The following is an 11,453-nucleotide window of genomic DNA, read 5'->3' on the forward strand; positions in this document are numbered from 1 at the left end:
GTACCACTGTGCTGAATCCTGTAGGTATGACTGTCTGCATTAAGACCAACAACAGTGTACACAGTAGTCTCCCAAAGGTCAGCAAGCTTCCGCTTTCCACGTGCTCCCTTGTTGGCAAGCAAAACTCTATCACCAACATCAATTGGTCCCCCCTTGACTCTCCTATTGTACAAGTCAGCATGTCTCTTAAGCTGTTTCCTGGCAGATGCCTGTGTAACACACATTGCCTCCTTCATATCTCTCCGAAGAGCCTGGACGTAATTGTCATAGTTTACAACATCAGGATCGTCTAGAACAGTTCCAAACACCAGGTCAATGGGCAGGCGTGGAATCCTCCCAAACATCAACAGGAAAGGAGCATACCCCGTGGTTTCGTGGATGGTGCAATTATACGCAAAAGTCAGAGATTTTAGTACTTGCGGCCATTTATGCTTGGTCTTCGCAGGCAGAGCACGTATCATATTGCCCAGCGTCCTGTTCATCCTCTCGCAAGCTCCATTCCCCATTGGGTGATATGGAGTTGTCCTCGATTTTTGGACTCCAGCGATATTCAACAACTCAGCGATCAAAGCACTCTCAAAGTTGGCTCCTCTATCAGAGTGGACACGGCCTGGGAAGCCATAAACACAGAAGTAGTTATGCCACAGTTGATGCGCCACTGCTTTTGCAGACTGATTTGGACACAAGAAGGCATTAGCCATCTTTGTGAAGTGATCTGTAACAACAAGAACATCCAGGGACCGGTTGGCAGAGTCCTCCGCTGACCAAAAGTCTATGCAGACGAGTTCAAGGGGCTCTGTTGTAATGATGTTCTCCAACGGTGCACGACCCTCCGGTTCTGGTGTCTTGCTGATCACACATCGACGACAGCACTTCACATACTCCTTCACATCCTTCTCTAGGCCAAGCCAAAAGAACCTTTGCCGAGCAAGATACAGAGTCCGCTGCTGACCTTGGTGTCCTGCTTGATCGTGAATGCCTTTCAACACCATGGTTTTCACTGCTTCAGGCACGACATACAGGTAAGTTTTTTTCTTGGTGAAACTATTCTTTGAAACCCTATGCAACACACCATTCTTCATCAGCAGGTTTCCCCAGTGTTTCATAAACCTCAAGACAGCCTTCGGCTCGTTCATTCGTTCCCTCCTATTTGGCCTCCGTCCTCTCTCAACAAAGCAAATCACCCTTTTTACAACATTATCATCCTGTTGTATCTTCATTAGATAATCATGGGACAGCACATCAATGTCCGGCGATTCTGATGGCATTATCGCTTGTGGAAGGTGAGGCAGCAACAAGGCATGTGACTTGGAGTTATCATTATGCCTGCATGAGTGCAGAACAGCTTCCACTTCCTGCTTTGACATTGTTCCAGGTAAGGAAACTTTAGCTGTATGACAGGCAATGGCCACTCCTTCAGTATCGGAGGAACTGTCAAGGGGGTGAGTAGACCAACGGAAGACATCTTGGACACAGCCTGTGCGCACAGCTGCAGCTTCTGCCAGCAATTTATCATAAGGGACTCTTGTCAGACGATGGAGTACACTAGGGTGCACAAAGGGCTCTCGACTCAGGGCGTCAGCAACTACGTTTTTTGGACCAGGAATGTACTTAATATCAAACTGGTATGGTGCTAGTTTAGCAACCCATCTGTGTTCACAAGCATCCAATTTTGCTTTGGACAGAATGTACGTTAAAGGGTTGTTGTCTGTCCAGACAGTAAATTTCTGACCCCTGAGCCAGTGATGGAATTTGTCACAAATCGCCCATTTCATGGCATAAAATTCCAACCTATGTGCAGGATATCTCGACTGAGCATAGGTAAGCGACTTGCTCGCAAAAGCAATCGGCCTGGCTGTCGTCCCATTGCTAGGAACCTGTGACAATACGGCACCAAGCCCATTACTAGAAGCATCTACTGAGAGTAGGAAGGTTTCATTGAAATTTGGATGAGCCAATAAGACTTGATCAAGCAAAGCCTGCCTTAATTTGTGAAACGCTCGACTGCATTCCTCAGTCCAATCCGAAGCAGACAGCTCTCTTTGACACATTCGACGCTTCCATTTTCCACGAGGAACCTTTCTTCCAGCTGTAAGACTGAACAATGGTTTAGCAATGGCTGAACAGTCTTCAATAAACTGCTGGTAAAACACTACCATACCCAGAAAAGACCGTATTTTCTGCTGGCAGGGGACATTGGTACCCTCAACCATGAGATCATCCTCAGTGACAGAAGCAATGGCTGTGACTTTTTCTGGATCGGTAGCAATACCATCCGCACTGATGATGTGACCCAAAAATTTGACCGAACTCCGCAAGAGGTGACATTTCTTCGGAGCAAGCTTAAGATTGTGAGTCTTGAGACGCTTAAACACCATTTCCAAGCGCTCCAGCGCCAGCTCTTCGGTGGGTGCAAATACCAGGACGTCATCCAGATAACACAATAGACTGTTGAAATTCTGATCCCCGAATATAGTCAACATCATCCGCATGAAAGTGGCCGGACTATTACACAGTCCCTGCGGTAAACGATTATATTCGTATAACCCAAAAGGTGATGTAAATGCTGTGTATTTCCGGTCATCTTCATGAACTTCTACATTATAATAGCCAGATGTGAGGTCCATGGTTGAAAAATAGGCATTTCCTCCCAAAGCGGCAAGAGCATCTGCTTGATGGGGAAGGGGATGCGCGTCTTTGATTGTTCGAGCATTAATCCAACGAAAGTCTGTGCATATTCTCAAATCTCCTGACTTTTTCCAGACTAGAACAAGAGGTGATGCAAATTCGCTACTAGATTTTCGTATGATCTCCCGTTCTTCCATCTCATTCAAAGCTTGCCGAAGTTTATCATATTGATTCGGAGCAAGGCGTCGATACGGCAACCGAAAGGGCTTGTCGTCACTCAGGCGGATACGATGAACAAAGCCTGTTGCTTTTCCACAGTCCAACTTGTGTCTGGAAAAGATAGAATGATACTGAGAGACAAGCTGCACCAGCTTTGTTTTGCAGTCTGCAGACACTTCACACGACTCCACATCCAAGTCAGCTAAGCCCAAGTCGTGTAAGACTGCCGTGTCATCAGCAGAACAGGAGTTGTTACGTCCCAATCTGACTGGTAAACTTAGAGCATCGGTTACACTCATCTCATCCTGTCTGTCAGTTAAAACATCAGCTGTTCTCTGAACTTTTTGCTCTAAATCAAATGAGGAACCATCAGAAGACTCAGAACAGTCAAAATCCTGCAAAGCCATGCAAGGAAAAGCATCAGCAAGTGTAGAATTCCTTTTCAAAGTCACTGCTCGCTCTGAAGGGTTTATCACTTTAAGCGGAACCCATCCATCTTCACGCATCAACGCTACGGTTTTCCCGACCAGCACTGTCCTTGGCCTTGATTTAACTCTACTGGGCTCCAAAATGACAGCACTGCCAGCTGAGATGTCATGAGTGCTTTGTAGTTTGGCCCAAACTAAGTTTTCAGTCATGGGTTCAAGTGACACTGCCTTTTTGATCTTTACCGTTCCCACTAGGTCAGGGACAGGACCATTTCTCCACTTCTCCACATTGGCTAGTAGATCAAGTAACTTGCTTTGCTCATTGATATCACACTCACGTTCAGACGCACTTATTAATAACTCTGAAGAACCTCTCAGCTGAAGAATCAAATGTTTCAAGAGATTACTGCCTAGGATAAGATCATCACCCTGGCCTTTGACTACCAAAGTTGGAACAGTGACATGACAGCCGTAAACATTCATATCCAGCTCGCACACTCCTAAAGGGTTAGTTCTGGTGCCTCCACATCCAACCAAAACAACATCTGTCGGGGCAAGTGAAAGGTTCGACAACACACCAGTACTCAGCAATTGAGGTAAGATCTTGGAGCTCATGGTGCAAGCCATTGATCCAGTGTCAAGCATTGCTTTTGCCTCTACCTTTCCACCAATAATCACTGAAGTGTAGAAGAGATCATCATATGGCTGAAGTTTCTGAGTATTTTGAAAGACAACTGTACATTGAGAACTATACTCTTCGCAAACACTTTTATATACAGATTCCTGATCGTAATCCAACAATGATCGGGGGTCATCATTAGGCCTTGCACTCACCCCCTCCACATGCAGGCCTAGTCGTTTCCCGTATGTGGAACAGCATCTGTCTCAGGCATCACACTAGCAGTGAAGGCTTTGGCTTTAGGACACTCTGCACGTGCATGACCTGATTTGTAACAAAGAAAACACAGATGATTTGCTCTGCAGTGAAAATGGGTGGTGTGGCCAACATCTCCGCACACCTCACATGGTAGAGTAGGCCTCACTCTGTTTCTCTGTGACTTAAACGCATACCGCTCTGTGCCAGCCTGACGACTTGATTGCCCATGCTCCAAGACACGTTCCAACATTGCTAAAATTCGCTCCATTGGTTCAACAGGTTCTGTAGGCTGAGTTTGACATAAAACAGCCTCAGGTTTAGCAGCTTTGCTAACCTTTGTTTCAGGAGGCTGGACAGCAACTTCCTGTTTCAAAAGAGAAATGGCCGGGGGCGCTCTAGAAACAGAGCCACATCGTCTCTCTCTTCCATACTCCTCCAAACGTGCATGAACATCAGCCGCCGTCCATTGTTCCAAAGGTCTGCATTTGAATATAAGGGAAAGCTCAGGGTCAGGACAATGTCTGATAAACATTACTGTGAGCTCATTGGATAGATTGTCAATCTTCTTGTCCTGTCTCTTTAAACAGTCCTCAGCCATATCCATGGCCCTATTCAGCCTCAGCCAATAGTCAAAGGGATCCTCACCAGCGTGTGGAAGTGTGCCATAAAAATCAGCTAATGGCATGCTAGAAAAAGCTGTGTCACTGAAATGTTGTTTCAACAAATCAAAAATAGGACTCGGGCCTTTGCACAAATCAATGGAAGGGTTACTACGCAAGCCCACCCTCACAACTTCACGAGCCCGCCCCAAAAGCCTACTTACTTGGTAACTTTTTTAACTTAATAAAACTGTCTAGAAATCATTTGTATGGTTAAACAACCTGTTCTGGTGATATTGGTGACTTTCCCCGCTCGGTAGACATAGCTCCACACCATACAGTTGGCTTGCTCCGATCAAAACAAACGCACATGAACAGCGGTAGAGAGGGGGAGGAGGCCGCCGCAAGTGAGTTTTTTACGACCGTGTTGTGAAATATACGCCCCCCCACAGCTGTAGGGGGAGCTCGTGGGGAAAACATGCGACAACAAAAGGGAAAATCAGCGAAGAAGTGACTAGAGTTCGCTAGAGTTACCGAGTTCTCCTTTAAAATGAGTGTTGTGCTTTTCGATGCTTGAAAATAATGATTGCCTTGACAAAATGGATGGACAAAAATGTAGATATTAAAATATTTAGTTTGTGGTAGTTTTCCCGATGGTATTAAAAATTATAGGCTAGGCCTACTGAATACTGACATATTGCAAGGTGTCATATTGAAGTTAGAAATTCCAGTATCATGACCACTAATGTCCTTCGACAATAAGGTAAAAACGTGTTAAAAGTAGCTATTTTCTACATAAATCTATGATTTGGTTAAATATTTATTGGTAATACATTAACTATCGCCAGTTAAAAAGTAACTAGTAACTAGTACTCTGAGTAGCTTTTGAGAAGAGTAATTTGTACTTTTACTTAAGTACTTTTTTGACACCAGTACTTTTACTTGTAATTGAGTATTATTTCAGCAATGTAACGGTACTTGTACTTGAGTACAAATTTTCAGTACTCTTTCCACCTCTGGTTTTAAACCTCTTAACCCATTTTTTGTCAATTTTGTCTGTTTAGCTCTAGCTAGCATTAGCTTTTTTTTACAGCATTGGGATAGCAACGATACCTTGGGGAATACCTTAGAAAAATTACCTTAAAGGTCAAAATTAATGTGTAATACTGACTAGTGCTGAGCTAGTGTTTAAAATAGTTACTGCAGTACAAATTCAAAATACTGGAGAGAGTCGTCTCCCCCGCCCCCTCCTCTCCAGACTCATGGTAATAAAACAAATATTTGATTCATGATTTATGATATAAGCAAGTGATTATAATCACTTGCTACACTTACTGCTATATGTAATTGTATGGCCATGTAAGTATACGCATTAATGCAAAGGCAAAGCGCAGTATAGCCTATAAAACTACCAAATTTTGCCTGACTGTCAAAAAACTAAATGTTTAATATTCACCTCCCTCTGATCTAACTAAATGTACCCTTTGTTGTTAAATTTAATTGGATGCTTATATCTGGTGTAAGAAAAACACAAAAAGCTGTTTTTCTCAGTTTGGTGTTTTTGCTGATACTGCTCTTTGGCTTTGTAGGGCAGCATAGCCCAAGAATAGACAATTAGACAGCTATTGAATGACTATATTTATACGTCTAATAGACGTCTAACCATAGCCCAAAAATAGACCAGTCATCAATTAGACAGCTAATCTAATAGACGTCTAAACATAGCCCAAGAATAGACAGCTATTGAACGACTACATATATACGTCTAATAGACAGGCAATATGGGTCTAGGCTAAAACAAGGCTGATTTTGGGCTGTCAGTGAAAATCTAATAGACGTCTAACCATAGCCCAAGAATAGACTAGTCATCAATTACACTACATATACATGTAATAGACAACAAAATGAGGCATAAGGATTCTTTTCACTCAAATATAACAGGTTCTCATAAATTAAAATCCATCCAAACTAATTGATTATAAAGGGATTTATTTAGAACAATTATATTAACAACTTAAACAACATTCAAACATAAAAATGAACAAATAAAATATTGGAAAATATGTAAAACAACTTAAGATACTAAAATTTTTAAGAATTAATTGTTAGCTTTATATCCATAACCACCACCCCCTGCTCTCCCTGGTGCTTGTTTAAAATGACCAGAAATTGCATCTTTTATTTCCCATTCAGTCGCCAAAGGAAAGTTGGTCATCACTGCGTCTGCCAAATGAGAAAAAGAAAAAAATTATTGCTCAAGAAAAGCATTGTTGACAATCATTTTTCACTAATTACAGTCATTCACTTTTGCTAGGATGCACACTAGAGCTGGCCAATATAGAGTTAACGGAATATAGATTGAGACTATATAATTTAGATCAATATAGACAATAATTTATATCAATATTATTAATAAATTAATATCAATAATTGAACATTTTTGCCTGCATAATGGTGATGCACTAATTATATATATATATATATATATATATATATATATATATATATATATATATATATATACACACACACACACACACATATATACATACATACATATATATATATATATATATATATATATATATATATACCTCTTTAAGTCCAAAGCTTTTCTTCATTATACTTCAAGGGATCAAAGAATAAGTCATAATATTTTCAGGATCATAAATGGGACTGTGGTCTTCAAAATTTTAGTCCAAACCAAGTGTTTTTCAGTAACTTGTCCAGCTGAAGACCACAAGGTGAAATTCAAAGTTCCCCTTTACTTGTGGACAGCAGAGATTTGGAAAAGAGCAATACAGCTTCCTAACATCATCAAAGAGAATATGATGTACATTTATATATATATACACATACATATATTTTAAGGGTGTAACAATACACGTATTGAACCATTCTGTACGAGGCTTTCGGTTCGATTTCAGTACGGATTTTTAAACAGAACTGTTCGTTAGATAATTTTTACTGCTGACCAAAATTTTTTAATTACAAATGTAGGCACGTCAAAAAGCGCGCTCATAATGTAAGAGAAATCATAACAAATCTTGACAACAATTGTGCTCTTTCAGGTAGTGACCATATAGAACTGCATTATATGACTGACTGACAGACAAGAACAGTTTGACTTGAAAATATCAAAATTTAAACTACTTCAGAAACAAAGACACCTACATCTTGGATTCCCTTAAGGTAAGCTAAAACATGGCAAAATTTAATTTCAAAGTGAACTATCCCTATAAATCATTCTTTATCACTTACTCATATAACTCTAATGAACATAAAAAGATACTTATAGGGGTAGTTCACTTTAAAAAAAAATCATGTAAGCATTTACTCACTTTCACTTGGTTCCAAACCTGTATGGCTTTCTTCTGTTGAACACACAAAAAATATATATTTTGAAGAATGTTGGTAACAAGACATTTAATGGTAGTCAGTGACAAGTGTTCTGTATATTCAATTGCTGTACTTTGTTGACTGATTGCTGGATAATTTGCAATAAACAGTGTCTTTAAATCAAATAAAGTGGATTACATCACTCCAGTTCTGAGGTTTTTACACTGGCTATCTGTCTGTCAAAGAATTCATATCAAAATACTACAGCTGGTTATTAAATTAATTAACATTTTAAGGCCAAAGTAAATTTCTAATCTTCTGATGCATTATGAACCATCCAGAGCAGACCTCTCAGGTCATCTGGGACAGTAGCCAGCTACTTTTATATCAAATTTATAAGTCAAAATTATAAGTCAAAACAAAACATGGAGAGGCAGCATTCAGTTTTTATGCACCATATCTGAAACAAATTCACTGAAAACTGAATGTATGCTGCATATTTTAATTCTTTTAAATCAAGTTTAAAGACTTTACTGTTTGCCACTACCTTTTATTAATTGGAAAGGAAAAAAATATTCTTTTATAATTTCTTTTCATGTTGCACTATGTTGCTGTTAAGTTTTATGTAAAGTACTTTGAAAATTTGCATTAAATCAAAAACTATTATTTCTTACTCTAATCTAAAAACAAAAATATATTGGTATCTTTAATAATAATACAAATTAGTAATGATAATATTCATAGTTTCATGCTTACCACCTTGAATTTAGATACATTTTAGATTAAGGGCACACAGTTGCAATAACACGTAACGTTAACTTGTTGGAGAAAAATAGTACTCTGCAATGGTAATGTTAAAATGTCACGGTTTCTACACATTATAACAACTAACTAATTTAAACAATGAACATAACAAAAATAACACGCATACTTACAAGATCGAAGTAGAAATTTGAAGGTTTTCAGAGTGTTGCTCGCCCGTTGCTCTCTGACAGCTGCCTCGTGTAAAATAAAATTGAAAATGGAGGAAATGTGTATCGCGAGATCTGGCTAAAGTGATCTAGTCGCGCAGTGCCAGTAGTCCCAGTAGTCTCAGTAGTGTTTCGATTGTGCCATCTAGCGGTTGAGAAATGCCATTGCATTTGATTTAATTTGAAATGATAGACAGTCATATCGTAGATTGTGTATATGTTATGTTTATGTGTGACAGCAAACATTAAGCTGTGTGAGCGAAAACATTTTTAAGACTAATATTCTTATACTAGCTCGCTGGTCTGAATCAGGGCTGAGTCATTCTATGAAACGGGTGCCATTTCCACTTTGCAATTTTCCAAATTTTCATTAAGAACAAACTTATTTTTGAAAAAAATATGGAGAATTATTTGGGCTAAAAGTGGGTTACACATAGCCGGACTATATCGGGTCTATATTTAACCGAGACGTTGAAATGATGGCTATTGCTTGCTGGGTTTGGTGGACACTAGGGCTGTCACGATGTTAGATTTTTCACACCACGGTTATTGTGGCCAAAAGAATTCACGATATCGATATATCGCGATATCTATAGATCTATCTTATCTATCTATAGGAGGGGGGGGGGGGGGGGGGGGGGTGTAGTTATCAGTCAATAGTTTTTTAGTCAACACTTCTATAGTTTTTCTTTTTTACCCAACAAACATAAGGATACTGATAAACACAAGGCACATGCATTTTTACTTCTTGCGTACTCAATCTATGGCAATTTTTTGTGAAGGAAGACAAGCATGTGAAGTTTATCTGGTTTCAAACTGAAGCCAAACACTGTCTGAATGTTTCCTGAAGAACTGAAAAGCTCTTAAACCTGTTGTTGCATTGGCGCCAATAAAGTCATGCAGATAGCAGATTTGAATAAAAAAATCAAGTGCAAATACAAATAGGCTACAAAAATAAGATGAGTAAAGAAAACGGGGTTCTTAATTTTAATAATCACCCCTTATTAAATATATGAACACAGAAACCCCCTGTTAACAGTTAATGTCACGTTTCCCATTCCATGATGACTAGTAAAATAATAGCCGCGTCGCGTCTATGACAACTCGAGGTATCGCACACCGGACACGCACTTTCTCAGTTTATGGCCAGCAATATCATTATGTTTAAGGACATTATGGAATTGAGATAATGTCTGTACTATGTTATGATTATACTGTACAATTAAATACAATAGTTGCTGAGTCTGTGATCTGAACACTTTTTTCTGCGCTCTGTGTCGCGGCAGGATTTTGAACAAGGTCCTGAGCCGTTGCTGGGCGCCGCGGACAGACGCCGAATAGAACCGCGCTGTGCTTCTCGTCCGGTGTGTGTACACTCATACAGAATGTGTTCGAATTTTAAAGACGTGGCGCTGCGCTTCTCGTCTGGTGTGCGACCACCTTTAAGGTGCTGTTTTCTTTGAAGCCGAAGAACTCTGTTCTTAATACTGGCGAGCTTACTTTTTTCGGGTGTGGACAGAGTGTTTCACTGATTCACTCTAGCTGCGCGGGCGCGGACGAGCGCTGTGTCTAGAAAACGCCAATATCGCCAATACCGGTATATTGTATTGCTCTAAATTAACACGATGTCGATATTTCATGCTTTGAATATCACGATTATCGTCAATACCGGTATATTGCGACACCCCTAGTGGACACACGGCCTAACTCAGTTCAAAGTCCACTCTAATATCCTTGAGATGAACTATAATGCATACATTTTTACACACAATTCACACTTTCCAGAGAATTGTCTCGCCGACATCTCACATCTGTCTTCTTTCCTATCTCGTGCATTCTCTGCCTCTGTCTCCTCCCGCTTCTCGTCCCGCCCCTCCTCATATCCTCATACCTGATAGGTTATTATTCACAAAGTACCCAATCACATTATAAAGAAAGAAAATATACCCGATATAGTCCGGCTATGTGTAACCCACTTTTAGCCCAAGTAACATTTAATCTAGATAAATGTATTTTTTTCTAAAATAACTTGTGAGATGTATGATATTCCATCATGTAAGCAAAGTCAACTGTGATTACAAGTTGTTTGGTTTGCTTTATTTTACATGTTATATGTGTAGGCTGTGCGTAGCCACGATTTAGCTCGTATTCAGACCCGGCTATTGTAGCCCACTTTTAGTCAAAACTGATTAATTGTAGTTTTTTGCCAGGCAGTGCATGAAATGGTTGATATTCCATCATGTTCACATTGGTAATGGTATCTACAAGGTTCAATGTGTCATTTCACGACATGGTCGATCTGTAGTCACGATTTAGCTCCGAATTGGACGGGCTATATGCGGTCTGCTTTAGCCCACCTGGCGAAATCAAAGCAATCTGGTCTACGTACAGC

The 11,453-nt window shown here is 40.0% G+C and overlaps 1 long non-coding RNA gene across 1 annotated transcript; it reads right to left on the reverse strand.

Annotated features, from left to right (window-relative positions):
• Nucleotides 1-6,843: 6,843 nt before the first annotated feature.
• LOC311077379 lies at nt 6,844-9,094 on the reverse strand. The gene is made up of 3 exons (XR_014604874.1): nt 9,026-9,094; nt 8,093-8,125; nt 6,844-6,974 (listed from the first exon to the last, which is right to left on the reverse strand). It is a non-coding gene; the product is annotated as an uncharacterized lncRNA (long non-coding RNA).
• Between the last annotated feature and the right edge of the window lie 2,359 nt (nt 9,095-11,453).

The sequence above is a fragment of the Abramis brama genome (assembly GCF_963993115.1).
Source record: "Abramis brama genome assembly, chromosome: 2".
Taxonomy (NCBI): Eukaryota; Metazoa; Chordata; class Actinopteri; order Cypriniformes; family Leuciscidae; genus Abramis; species Abramis brama.